Source organism: Melospiza melodia, chromosome 1, assembly GCF_035770615.1.
Source record: "Melospiza melodia melodia isolate bMelMel2 chromosome 1, bMelMel2.pri, whole genome shotgun sequence".
Lineage (NCBI taxonomy): Eukaryota > Metazoa > Chordata > Aves > Passeriformes > Passerellidae > Melospiza > Melospiza melodia.
In genome coordinates this window covers 130638919-130652434 of record NC_086194.1, presented here as the reverse complement: position 1 = coordinate 130652434, position 13516 = coordinate 130638919, and the positions used below count along the sequence as shown (strand labels likewise).

The 13516-nt window shown below is 35.4% G+C and overlaps 1 non-coding gene across 1 annotated transcript; it reads left to right on the top strand.

Moving 5' to 3' along the window:
- The first annotated feature begins 13108 nt into the window (after positions 1–13108).
- On the top strand, positions 13109–13179 carry TRNAG-CCC (transfer RNA glycine (anticodon CCC)). The gene has a single exon. It is a non-coding gene; the product is annotated as a tRNA-Gly (tRNA).
- Positions 13180–13516: the final 337 nt, after the last annotated feature.

Here is a 13516-nt window from a genome sequence, read left to right as displayed (position 1 = left end):
CATTTCAGTAAATGTCCATTTCCCATTCAGCACAATCATTGCAAGGGATTGTCCATCATCCATTCTCTGTTTCTTCTAAAGAATCATTTTCATTTGAGGTCACTATAGAATTTGCCTCGTTAGTTTACCTAAGAGCTGTAAAGGAGCACTTACAGAGCTGAAGAAATACTTCTTGTTACTGAATTTCTTATTTTTTGAAGAAACGAGGACTTTGAAGGGTGTCTGTTATCTACAGATCCATGTATCATCTCAGGTTACTGCCATGACTCTTCAAAATGAAGGCACTGATGTTCTCTTACTGCAGGATCTCTGTTTCCATACACTGATCCATTCTGCTCACAGGAGGTGCTGTGAATGCAACATACTGATGTTTTGTAGAGATCATTTGTAGAGGAGAATTCTGTTTATTGGACTAACAGTGGAATTTCATGAAGCTCCTGGCAATAGCATTAGATTCCTCAAGGAGATGGGCTATCTGTGTCTGTGAGACAACTGGGTGATTCCACAATGCTGTGACAGTCTTTTCTTAAGCATTTAAATATGACTGAGAGCTATGATAGCTCCTCTTTCCATCAGCACAGGTGTGAAACCTGTAAGAGCTTTTATTCACTTCTGCTCAGTGAATCCTTATTTGCCAAAGTTCATTCTCATCTGTATATCCCTAAGAATCTTATGCCATAGGCCAACCCATCTCTGCCAAGAAACCACTGAAGTCCAGAGCTTGTTAGCAGAAATAAATGTTGTCATTTTCATTGTCTACAAGCCAGCAGCACACAGCCAGACTTTCTAAAAAGACAAAAGGTAAGCAATGTGAATAATTGATTGCTGTGGTTTAACCTCAGTGGGCACCTGAGCCCCACACAGCATCTCGCTCTCTTCCCCTGAACCAGGATGGTGTGGAGAATCAGAAGGGTAAAATGAAAAAAGCCACTGATGGAAATAAAAACAGTTTAAGAGAAGAAGAAGCAGCCATATACACAAGAAGAACAAAGTAAGAAATCAATTTACCACTTCTATGGGCAGGCAGGTGTTCAGCCATCTCCATGAAAGCCAGGATCCATCATGTCTGCCATTTGCTTGAGAAGCCAAACACCATCACTGGTAAACAACCCCTTTCTCCCTGTAACTTGATATGCTGAGCATGATGCCATATGGTGTGGGATATCCCTTTGATCTGTTGGGGTCAGCTGTCCTGGCTGTGTCCCCCTCATCTCCTCATGCACCCCCAGCCTGCTCTCTGCTAGGGTGAGGCACAGAAAAAGGCTTAACTCTGTGTAAGCCCTGCTAACATCCCTGTGTGGAAACAGCACCACTTCCAGCACAAAACCCCAACAAAGCCTCATGCTTGCTATTCTGAGGAAAATTAACTGGATCCCAGCCCAAACCAGTATACTTACACATTGCCCACTGTAATGCCTGCATTCAGTCTGTGAAATCTCTTTTGTAAATGTGTCTACCATGAAACAAAATCAAGTAACTGAGAGAGTAGAGGGTACCATGAGTGACATTTCCATTTGATGTACCAAATAGGAAAAAAATTTATTTTATTTAAACTGTATGTCAACATCTCTAATAAGATATGTTTGAATAAAACAAGATGCACAGTATAATTTGGGAGTAAGGTATCCTGGCCGCCTCTGTAAAAGGACCTATTCTAAGAGATATATAAAGAAGATGTTATAGTAGCTGCAGACATTTTCTCTTGGTTTTAAATTTTAAGTTCTTTCTTCAAGAAATAATTGGAATTAATAACTGTGGTTGTTTTGCTCACTATTTATGGTACTATATATGCCATAATTAAGAGCTGTACTTGATTAAAATAATGTGAGTTGGTTGTGTCATTTTCAGTTTGTTTAGATTAAAAGCATCAGTAACTTTATTTCAAAAACTGTTTACTGCTCAGGACCTTGAAACACCACTTTTAGTCCCACAGGAGCACTTGCTGCCTGCCTCAGAATCTTAGAAGTTACTTCTACTTGAAGCAGAAAGTAACCCTGAAAAGCAGGGCACTCTTACAGTATATTTTGACCTAGGTATTATCAACATCAGGAACTCATTTCTTGAGCTAATAAGATGGGTGCTTTTGATGTCTGCTGAACAGGGAGATCTGTGCTTGCAGGTCACAGCAGAAACCTTACCGACACATTTTTGAGCAAGGGAAGGTTGCCTAGATGCAATAATCCCATTTCTTTGAGATATCACATCACTGTGGATCTCTTTGTCATTGGCACTAAACAGCAGAACTAAAGAAGGATCACAGCTCTGTCTGTAACAAGTTCACCCCTAGTACAGGAACAGGAGGCATCTTGGTAACATGCATTCACACAAATAATGTTGCTGTTTGAGGAGTTCTAGCATTGCATTTGCAAAGTGGTGGTACACTTGTAATATGATCCAAATTGTCCATGTTTCAGGAAGGATGAGTCAGTGTAGGATCAAAACCTGTATTTTTCTATAAGATGGATAACTTAGCAATACTGGAGATCTAAGTGTCTCTGACTGACTTGTTTCTTTTTTCACCATATTTAAATTTTTCCTATTTCGATCGTAACATTTACAGTGAATTTCTAAGGCTTGGTTTTATTGAGTCAGGATAATTTTGACATTATATTGGAGATATTTTTGCTAATTATATTTTATTACCTCTAAGGTAGATCCACAGTCAACATATTTGGTTTTAGTTAACTAAGGTTTAACTTTTTAATTTCAGAACCTATTTTACAGTCTGAAAAGAATATTAGTACATGAAAAATTAAAGTTGTGGTCAGATATATAGCTAAAGTGGAAGTATTTTATTACAAAAAACCTGAGAGCAGAATCTTGTAATAACACTTGACAAAGCTCGAGTGACTTCTGAAAATTGCCACATAATTCTTCAATTAACATCACAATGTATGTCTAAGCAAAAGAAGAGGTATGTGAAGAGTAAGAAATAACACTTGTTTTTAGTGTACATGAGTCTGGGAATGCAAGCTTCACAATGTCTTCATAATATTTGGAATTTTGATTATTGTTTAAATATGTATATGGAGAAAAACGGATCAAATACTCATTAGCTCCTTTGTGGGTTCCAGCAGAGAGAAATCAGAAAGCATGGACCTTGATTCTGTAACTTGTTAAGTTCATTGCAAACCTCATGTTGATTTTAATTATGGTAAAGATCAGGTACTGAGTAAGATGTATTACCAAAATGTCATGTAATTTATTACTATGCATTCAGATGTTCTGATTATAGTAACGGTTGCTGAAGGTGATTTTATCATGTAACACCAGGAAAAATATTGTTAAAATTATATTTTTTTCCTATTTTCTTTCTCTTTTTTTTACCCTTCCGTCATATACATACTATTAAACTTTTTTCCTTTTTGATTCATATTTATAGAGTGTGATCAGCAGCTGTAAGGTTTTTTCCCCCAAAAAAAAAGTTTGTGGAAAAATTGCTGTAGTTTAGGGCTTGAAGTCTTAAGGTGTATGTACGAATAAATATTTCTGTGTATTGTCAGGTTTCTTCACTAGGCTATATGGTCTGTGACTTTGGACTTCTTTGTTCATTATTCATTTCTTTTTTCTAAAGAAATTTTCATTATTTTCAATGTCCTTTAAGAAGAATTCTGTATTTTAGGACCTTTCTAAGATGCCTTCTGGTTTCTTTTCATTTCTGTGATATAGTTTCCTGAAATGGGTTGAAAGGTAATACAAAGAATATTCCAACTTAAGCCATGACACTGACTTTAAGAGGAAGGTATTACTTTTGTTTCTTCTAATATTTTCCATCCCATTTCTTGCTTAATTTAATCTTCTTAGCTTCTTTAACTGTGCTAAATGTTGAGTGGACATGTTTGTGGAAACATGTACACGTTTCTCTCAAATAGAAACAGTTAATTTAGAATTTTATGATGTACTTAATTTCTCTGATCTTTTACTTCGAGTTTGGACGCAAAATGGTATGTGCTGGTTTGTTCCCCAGTGGCTTAGTTTGTCCTAAAATTTTTCTGAAGTTTTTTAGCTTATTTTGACCTTTCCTATTGTAATCACATTATATGCAAACTTTTAATTTCACTGCTCCTGCCCGTTCACATAATTTGTAAATATATCAAAACAACAGATATAGGATTTTGAGATACCATCCTCCAACCTATTTTTTCAATGAAAATTGGTAATCTGATTGTACTTCATTTTTAAATAAATATTAGAATTTTTTCATCTTGTCTTGTGACTACTTCACTTTTTAATGGTTTTTTGTGCAAGATTTTGTTCAGTTCCCTCTAAATTCTGTCATTATGTTACAGCTGTTAGCTTGCTTAGTAGTTGTAGGGCAGCATGGGCAGTTTTTCTGGGGGTTTTGGTAGTCTTGGCGGAGATTGGGGTGCTTGAGATTGTTTGATGTGCAAGAGAGGAGGTGCAGTGTTTTCCTGTAGCTAATCTTTTTTCTGAGATACTTTAAAATTTGGTTTTTTGAAAGAAGTCATTATGTAAGTAAAATCCCCATGATAATGGCAATAGGCAAATAGTACCAAAATTAGTCATCTATACTGACAGAATAGGCATACAGGCATACATATGCCATGTATATCTTCTGTTTCATCTAACTATACAATTTCCTTTTCATATCACATGACAGTGACATTGACTTGTGTGCACCCTGTAACCTGCTTTGCTTTTTTTGACTGTGAATTAAACTGAAAATGCTAATGATACCAGTGGTTTTAGGAATATCAGTATTTTCAGAAAAATGCAAGTAGAAAACTCTTTTTTCTATCCCTCAGTGAAGCATTTATTTTTGGGTTTTTGAAAGGTTCAGATTTTTTGGGGTTTTTGTTTGTAGGTTGGTTTTTTGGCGTTTTTTTGGGAGGAAGATTTGGGTGGCTTTTTTTGGTTGGTTGGCTAGTTGTTGGTTTTTTTACTGAATATTTTAATTTTAATTTTTTGGTATCATTTGCTAAACTAGTAACAAAAGTCATGCTTACATTACAGAGAAAGTAGATCCCTTCAGCTGCCATCTGAGGGGGGGACTAGAATAACGTAGAGTTGATAGGCATGAGAAAGATTTGTAGTGGCACACACTGGAAAGACTGCTCTGCAGTTCATACTCTTTTCTTTATGTTCAGTGCCATCGGTGAGAAAATGATGAAGATTGCACGAAACCGAAAATACCGAGGCTGTTATAAATCACGCGGCACAGTCTGTGCCTTGCACACACGCATTGTGGCTGATGGTGCTGTAATTTTTCATGACAGCTACGACTCAGAAAGTTGTAGCTGATAGGCAATATGAGAAGAAAATTACAGCCTATGACTGTTACATGTCTGTTGTTAGAATAGTGCCAAGTACTATTTATATGTCTCTTTCATGAGTGGTGGGACCTAAGGAAGTGGAGGAGTTCAAAATTCTGGGCTTCATGCTCGTGCTATACATACTCTGTGACACCTGGCAAGTCTACTTCAGCATTAGATGAAATATTGGAAGCAAGTAAATGAAGAATGTCTCTTAAACAATTTTGCAGAAAATGCTCTTGAGTTAGTGATGAAGCAACTTTATTATTGTTTCCTCTTGTCTTGTTGCAGGGGTTTTTTTGGGGTGTACTGCAATAGTTGTCTCTAAAACTCAGGTACTGTTGGTCTTACTTCTGCAGTGGTGGATTTCTTTTACAATATATGACACACTTTGGAATATGTTATTGACCAGAACAGTTTTCGTGGCAGCATGGAGGAAACTTTTTTCTGCCTGCTGAAACAATGATAAAAATAATGGACAAACACCAGCAGCCATTGTAAAAATTTTACCTGATATGCCTCTATTTCTTTTGCCTGTTTGTCAAATCCATTCACAAATGTAAAAAAAAAAAGGCATTTTTGCAGCCTATAATGAGGTCTATAACCATGTCTCATGGGAGTGTTTTCCTGACAATTGTTGTAGTTATTAGTGTCTTGTTCTGTAATTATGGCAAGCTTTCCTTCCTGTAATGCTTTTAAATCTGCTATTCAGAGTGAAAGTAAAGTCCTTAACCCCTCCTTTGACCTTGCCTTCAAGTTCATTTCAGCATGAACAATTATGTCAGTGAAAAATTTAATTCACAAATGCCATTTGTCTACAAAATTTTTTTTACAGCGCAGTGGATTGATTAAGTGAGGATGGCTCTGAACTAGATTCAGCCACTAGCAGAGTGCTGACTCCTATTTTGTTTAGTTGACATGTGAGGTATGAAAAAAAGCCTTTCTTTGACTATTCCAATACCTGCTCAGAGGTCCAATTGGAAGTTGAACTGTTGGCAGGCTTTAAGGGAGAGTGAACTGGTAGCATGAGTAGTTCTGGCTGAAATTGCATGAACTTCCCAGGGTGGGAATTTTGAAATTATCTCATGTTTACCTGTTCAAGGAACATAGTAGAGAATCATAATAAATCTTTACTAATTCAAGTCTGCTTTACATTTTCCTTTATGGAGAGGGACTACCTTGGAGTATTTCCAAATAGATAGATTCATTTTGTGTGTATTTCTATTAGGAATGAGGTAAAGCATTCGGAATTTATTTGGACCAAATACTGTATGAAGTTAAAAGAAACAGAAGAGAAGATTATAAAGGATGAAAAACACCTTGAGGAGTTAGTGAAGCAAAAAGCAGAAATCCATGAAGATGTAAAATGTTGGAACAGCAAAGTGAGTCTTGAATATTTATAAACAAGCAAGTAAATGAGTATATGTTATTGAAAAGTACATGAATGCCTAAATATTTTGTATGTTTAAGAGTTAAGATCCTCTGTAAAAGTAAAAATAAAAATATGGATTTTAAAATTAGAGGTGGTAGATTCAGTAGAGATCTCTTGTTCATTATTTTGTTTTAGTATTATTTTTCTGCTTTAATTATTAAAAAATCATAGCCATTTTACAGTTTTGTATGTTACCAACATATTTTTCGTTTCAGGGCAGATATCTGCCTTATATTTCTTATCTTCTTAAGCCATCTGGAGTGATGTGTGCATGTATTGGGACAGCATAACTGTTCTCTGAAGTTAGCAGATTTTTTAATCTGAGATGGCATGTGATACACTTTTACATCATGCATAATTTTGTTCTATTTTATTTACAATTTTCCCCTTTTTCTGCTGTATTTCCTGTAATTAATTTTTAAATCTTGTACTTTATAGTCTAAAATCTGAACTGGAGCTCCTCACAGAGCCTGACTATGAGATTTCACTTAATTGACAGCTCCTGTTGAGCCAGTAGAAAATGCCTAGAAAATGTAGATGCTCACAACAGAATTTGGGTGCATATATATGTGTGTGTGTGTGTGTGTGTGTACCAGTGCAAATAAATATGAAATTCATTCTCTGGTATGTGCTCAGGGCCATTGTGGGCTTTCCATCTTGATAAATAAGTTCTGCTAACGATCAACTGGAATCCAGAATATACAATATGGAGGATTTCTGAGAAGCTGAATGTACCAAGCATGCCCAGAATTTAACAAAAAATCCCCAAAGCACCCCCCCCCCGCCGAAAAAAAAGCAAAGATACAGTGATATTACAGCCATCAATGGGCATGTTCTTGCCCTTTTTTTTTCAGCTGTGTATTACAGTTTTTTTTTCTATTAGTAGTGCCAGCAATTGCTACCAACAGATATTGAGAACACAGGTATATTCAATACAGCCAATACTTATTAATAAGCCTTTTTTGTCCCTTTATTTTTCTTTCTACATATATTTCCATCTGGGATTGATGACCAGATGTACTTCAGCAGGTACCACCTGGTTATTAAGAACAAGACAATACAAAGACAGATATGCATAACAGGGATAATGTGGAGCATGGAACTGCTCCATTAGGTGACCACTCCTAACTGCTCCTAAAGGTGTGCCAAATTAAGTTTAGCAAAAATCTGATTTGTTATTGCAAACTTCCTTCAAAAACAAAGTTATTCTTCTGACCATCATAAAAATATTTCAGAGGTAATTGAGTTATTTTAGGAATTAGGAAAATATTTGCTTTGTATTCAGTTTTTCGGCATTGTTTCTTGTAGATATTTTTTCTGTGTTAATTCATGCTGATTTTAAATGTTATATCTGATCTATTAGGAGTGTTACAACTTTTGACATAGTCAGGACAATTGTGAGTTTTCTTTTTATCATGCTACTCAGATTTACATTACAAAAGGTATCTGTACGGATTAAACCTATTTTATGTATCTACCTGGGCTTTGTTTCTGAAAGATTAGAAGAAACCCTTCTTTTAAAATTGTTCACATACTTAACTCTTATTCTTTTGTTTTCATTAATTACCTGCACAGTGTGACATTATTTCAAGTAACTCCTGTCAAAATGTTTGCTCTAAAAGCATTGAAAGAGTGAAAAACATTTCTGAATAATGTTTTTCCTATGTACTCGCAATTTGAAAACTAGGACATTTTGCTCATACTTAATCAGTTGGTTTGGATTTTTTTCCCCTATATATACAGCCAACTCTTTGTCTTTCTCACAGATCACTGAACTATATTTAGAATCACTGAATGGCTGGGATTGGAAGGGACCTTAAAGTTCATTTAGTTCTAGCCCCTTGCTAAGGTCAGGGACACTTCCCACTAGTCCAGGTTCCCCAAAGCTCCATCCAGCCTGGCCTTGAACATTTTCAGGGTTGGGGCATTATATTTCTCAGAGTATTTTACATATTGGGAGGCTTAAATATTTTGGTTTTAATCTCCCCTTTCTATGTTAGTAAAAGTGCTTCATTGCAGGTTTTTCTCAGATCATGCTTTGCAATCCATAATCATTCAGGTTAGGACTTTCAGTCCCCAACTATTTAGGAAGGTACAGCCATCCATGGACAATTGAGAGAACCCTAGAGAAGTAAAGCAGAGCTGTGACATTCTGGTCAAGATAAAAAGTCCCTCCTTAGCTGCTGGGACATAGTCACAAAGGTTATTACGTAAATCTGTTCTTCATCAGATGCTTGAGATACCAGTAGGAAATTACATGCCATTTTAAGTACCTGTATCCTAATTCTGTCCTGATTTTCTCACATGTATTATTCTCTAAGACTTATGAGTCTTACTCATACTGCTAGATGAGTACTGATACTGATACCGCTAGATCAACCAATATGTTTGTTGCCTGCCATTTTCCAGTTGGACTCTCATCAATATGTGAATTTTATAGGATGTGGAGTTGTTTGAACTTTTGCAGAGGAAGGAGAGAGAAGGTAACAAAGTTTATTAGGCTTCATGTGAAAAGTTACGCCTTTTTCCACCTAAAACCACTGCAAATTATTTCCTTATCCTCTAGATGGTTGCTTCCCTAACATCCTCATTTTTCCTTAAGCTCTATTGATTGATCCATCATTGATTGGAGCAGAGAAGTTATGGATTCTCCATCCATGAGAGTGTTCAAGGCCAGGCTGGATGGGGCCCTGAGCCACCTGATCTCGTGCAAGGTGTCCCTTTCTGTGGCCAAGGGATTTGGAACCAGATGATCTTCAGGGTTCCTCCCAACCACAACCATTATGTGACCCTATGAATTGAATGCAGAGAGGTATTGACATATTAAGGAAAATCTTAAGGCTGAGAAAAACTTGAGGTATTCTGCTTAGTTATACCCCATATGTCATATGTGAATTAGCAGGCAGTCATTGTGCTCTCACTGAGACTGTGAAGCCTAAAGATTCTGCATGGATATCCTGCAAGGGCAATGCACAAATGCACACAACAGCATAAAACATCCCTAATTACTCTTTAATAGTCTTCCTTTTAATTTTTTTTGTTAAAATATTTTTATTATCACAATAAAGCATGAGAAATTTGTATTGCTTGCTTTACAAAATATTTCTTGTATAGAATATTTGGATAACAAATAGCAGCCCAAGGAGATGAGAGTGTAGAATTATCAGATGCTGCTTCTTAAATGATAAAAACTGTGGAAGAATCAGTACCTTCTTTTCTTTTTTTAATGTAAACTAATTAAAAATACTTGCATACTTATGTCGACTGTGTTGGCCTGAAATAATTTCAGCTTATTTTAAGGTGTCTTAATGGTTTAATGTTCATTAGAAATCCATCAAGAAAGCAATCTACTGGCCATAAATCAAAGGATTCTAAATATTAATGAAGCATTGGGGAGTTTGAAATATAAAAATTAGGAACATGAGGGTAAAAAATAGAGGGTTTGTGCAAAAAATAAGAAATAGGTAATACCAGCAATATAAATATAGGATAAATATAAATATTTTGCACTTGAAGCATGCCTACAAAATGAACCTTACTTTTATTGTAAGTCTGTCTGTAAAATCACATTTCAACAATTTCAAATTGTTTCAGGCTGAAACTTATCAGCTAACGTTTTTTGATTTTACTTGAAATAAAAAAAGCTAAAATTATGCAAAAAGAAAATACATACCTTGAAAATGAGGAAGATTCTGAAATGGTTTTTTGCTAACAGAAACCTCAGTCCACAAAACATTTTGGTAAAAGCTTTTATAATTTTTTTTTTTCATTTGTGATGGTTATAAACAGAGAATCTGAAATACTATTTTTCTGTATTTTCTGTGAATTCTTTTAAGATATGCACATATATTTTTTAGCTCTTCAGTTTATTGATTACAAATATCTGTACTTTAAACAATACTGTATATAATATTTTCAGTACAGAAAAAAAATCAAATGTTTTTAGTTCCTTCTTCTTTTGAGCTCCGATTGTATGCTGGCTTTACTTATCTGACAGCTTGTTGTCTTTATCCCCCCAGAAACTTTGGATTTTTTTGTCTGGTTGCAACAAAGACATCTGAAAAAAAGTTCTTGAAAATAATTAGATTCTTAAAGGTATTTTTAGAAATTGATGACTGAGTTGAATAAATACATCCTGTCAGCATGAAAACATTCCTTATTAGATGCCAAAAATGCCATATAAGAGGTGTGGGAAAAGAGAGGGGATCAAAAGACGAAAGAAAGGAGGAGTTATGTCCAGAATCCTTATTAATGGCTCAAGTCAGAGCTCATGCCTTAACACACCAATGTAAATCAATGATGGAACACAAATGAGTAATAAACCAGGCTTCATTAATTCTGATGTTGATGGAACTACTTATTGGGATTATTAGAATATTTTGAAATCAGTGACAGCTTTCCAAATTTATTATTTTCAATTTAATAGATATCTTTATTGATTGACAGAATTTTTATTTAATCGTATCTGTAATAATGGGGAGAGATCTTACCTGTTTTGGAAGTATTAACTGATAAGCTAAAAGAGGAAACTCAGGCTTGTAAGAATTTTTAGAGACAAATGGAGAGAATCAGGATTGAGAGGCGAGTTGTCAGAAAGCAGATTTGAGAAGTGCTAAGACCATGTTGTATACTAAAACTTTACAGAGATCATAGAAAGACTGGGGCCATTCACAAGAGAAACCCTTTGAGTATTGTCTATATCACATATAATTGGTATTGCTGTGTGTGTGTCCTGGTCATTGTCCTTCCACATGTTTGGGAATTCAGGAAGTGCATGTGAAAGTTCAGACTCAAGTCCCAGAGAATGACAAATTCTGAAAAGTTCCCAGTAATGAGGGATTCCAGGAGCTCTATGTATGTCTTCAAAGGATGATCTGAAACCATCCTTTGAGAAGGAAATATCTCCTCAGATAGTCTGTGCCATTTAATCTAGTCACAGGAAATAATGAGTGTAGGCTAAATGTAGTATTCAATTCAGAAGAAATGCTTTCTACATCTTGCTTTAGTGTAAAAACAGGATTTTGCTTCTAATACAATCCCAGATTTCTGTTTATTACTTTCTTATGACAATGTAAGTTAACTCTTACATGGACTTTCTGGAATGCTGTTTTATTGCACCCCTCCATTTTCTCGATTTTACTTTAAAAACCACCAACCTGGCATCTGACATATTTGATCTTTAGGAAGAAACCAATTGCTAATCTCTCCTAAAAGGTAAAAGTTATGTCCATTTGTTCTATATATTACTGAGTGCAAGGACAAAGAAAGAGAGTTTTTTGTAGGTCTGTTTATTTAAAATTCGCCTTTCATCTTTTCTGGAGTTATTTACCGAATAAGAAATTTGTTTTAAACAAAGCTTGTAAATAAATATGGTTGAGGAGTTGCCATTCAATGCTATGAGAGAGGCAGAATATTTGGTTCTGCTCAGAAACCTTTAAATTTTTGGTCTTCCACTAATTACTTCCTTTGTGTTACCTTTCCTTCAAATTATGTTAGATATCTTGAATAAAAGGAGCTGAGGAAAAGCAGTGCATTTAACCTGATATTAACTCAATTTCCATGAAGACTGAATACATCTTACAGGTATTATTTGACCAGGAAATCTCAGGTCTTCATGCTATGTACAGCTGCTAAATGCATGAAATATTTGGAAAATATTCTAATTAATTAATTAATTAAAATTAATAATAAATTCATTTCAAAAATTAAACACTTAGTATTGCTTCTCAAATGGGGCAGAGTTCCTGAGTAAGCTGCAGAAGCTGTGATAAAAGTTTCAGCACCTGTACATGAAGTGGACCATGGAAGACATTGCACTAAAGAACTTCTTTCAGCTGCAGTCCACTTGGTTTTCTGCCTCGAATATTTATGTTTTTCTTGCATCCTGAAGTGCTTTGACTTCCAGAGTCATGGGTAGCCATGTATTCATGAAAAAAAATTTGCTCCACATGGAAGGTATTAGCAGTTAAAATGGAGCAATTATTGTTTGGTTCTTTTCATTTTTTTCCAGCTTCAGCACACATCTGCTTACTCTGCACTGTTGAGACAAATTACTGTCTTGGCTTTACTGTTTTGAAATGTAAGTCTTTTTATAACCATAGACATTTTGGAAGGAATCTGTGAAGCTGTTTAGCTTTGCCTTCACCAAAAGAAGATTGACTATTCATATATATTGTGAGAAACAAACAGAAGACTTTTTTAGGGTTTTCCATGCTTACTTTTTCAAAACTTCCTAGGAAAAAGTAGTTAATTGTCCAGTGACCTCTTGTCAGTATTTTAGGATATGGGTTATGTTCTTCAGTTAATGTTTTTCAGGTAGAAAACTCTTTTTCCTGCATAGTCCTTATTATGACCTGCCTCTGCTTAGAGTGAAATAAACTGAATAAAAGACTAGTGCAGGGAAGCACCAGTGGTGTAGTGGTATCATGCAAGGTTCCCATTCTTGTGACCTGGGTTCAATTCCCAGCTGGTGCAATGAAATTCCTAACTTCCAACCTGTGCAGTGTACCACAACCACAGGTTTGGGGGAAGTCATGAAGGTGTGTTTTGGCAATATATTCTGTCTTTTGTTTTGTGTGTTTTGTTGCTTGAATTTTGGGCAGGGCTACTGAGTTGCCGTGGGTTTTTTGTGTGTAATGCAACGGTGTAGAGTGGTATTTTTAGATTGCTTCTGTTAAAGAGTTCACTTCTACTTAAAGTTTGCTTTTATGCAAATAAATTGTTTTATGTGACCTAAGAATTCTGGAAATTGTGACTTACTTGTAATTTGAACTTATCAACCATATAACTAACATACCTCTGCATTGGTATG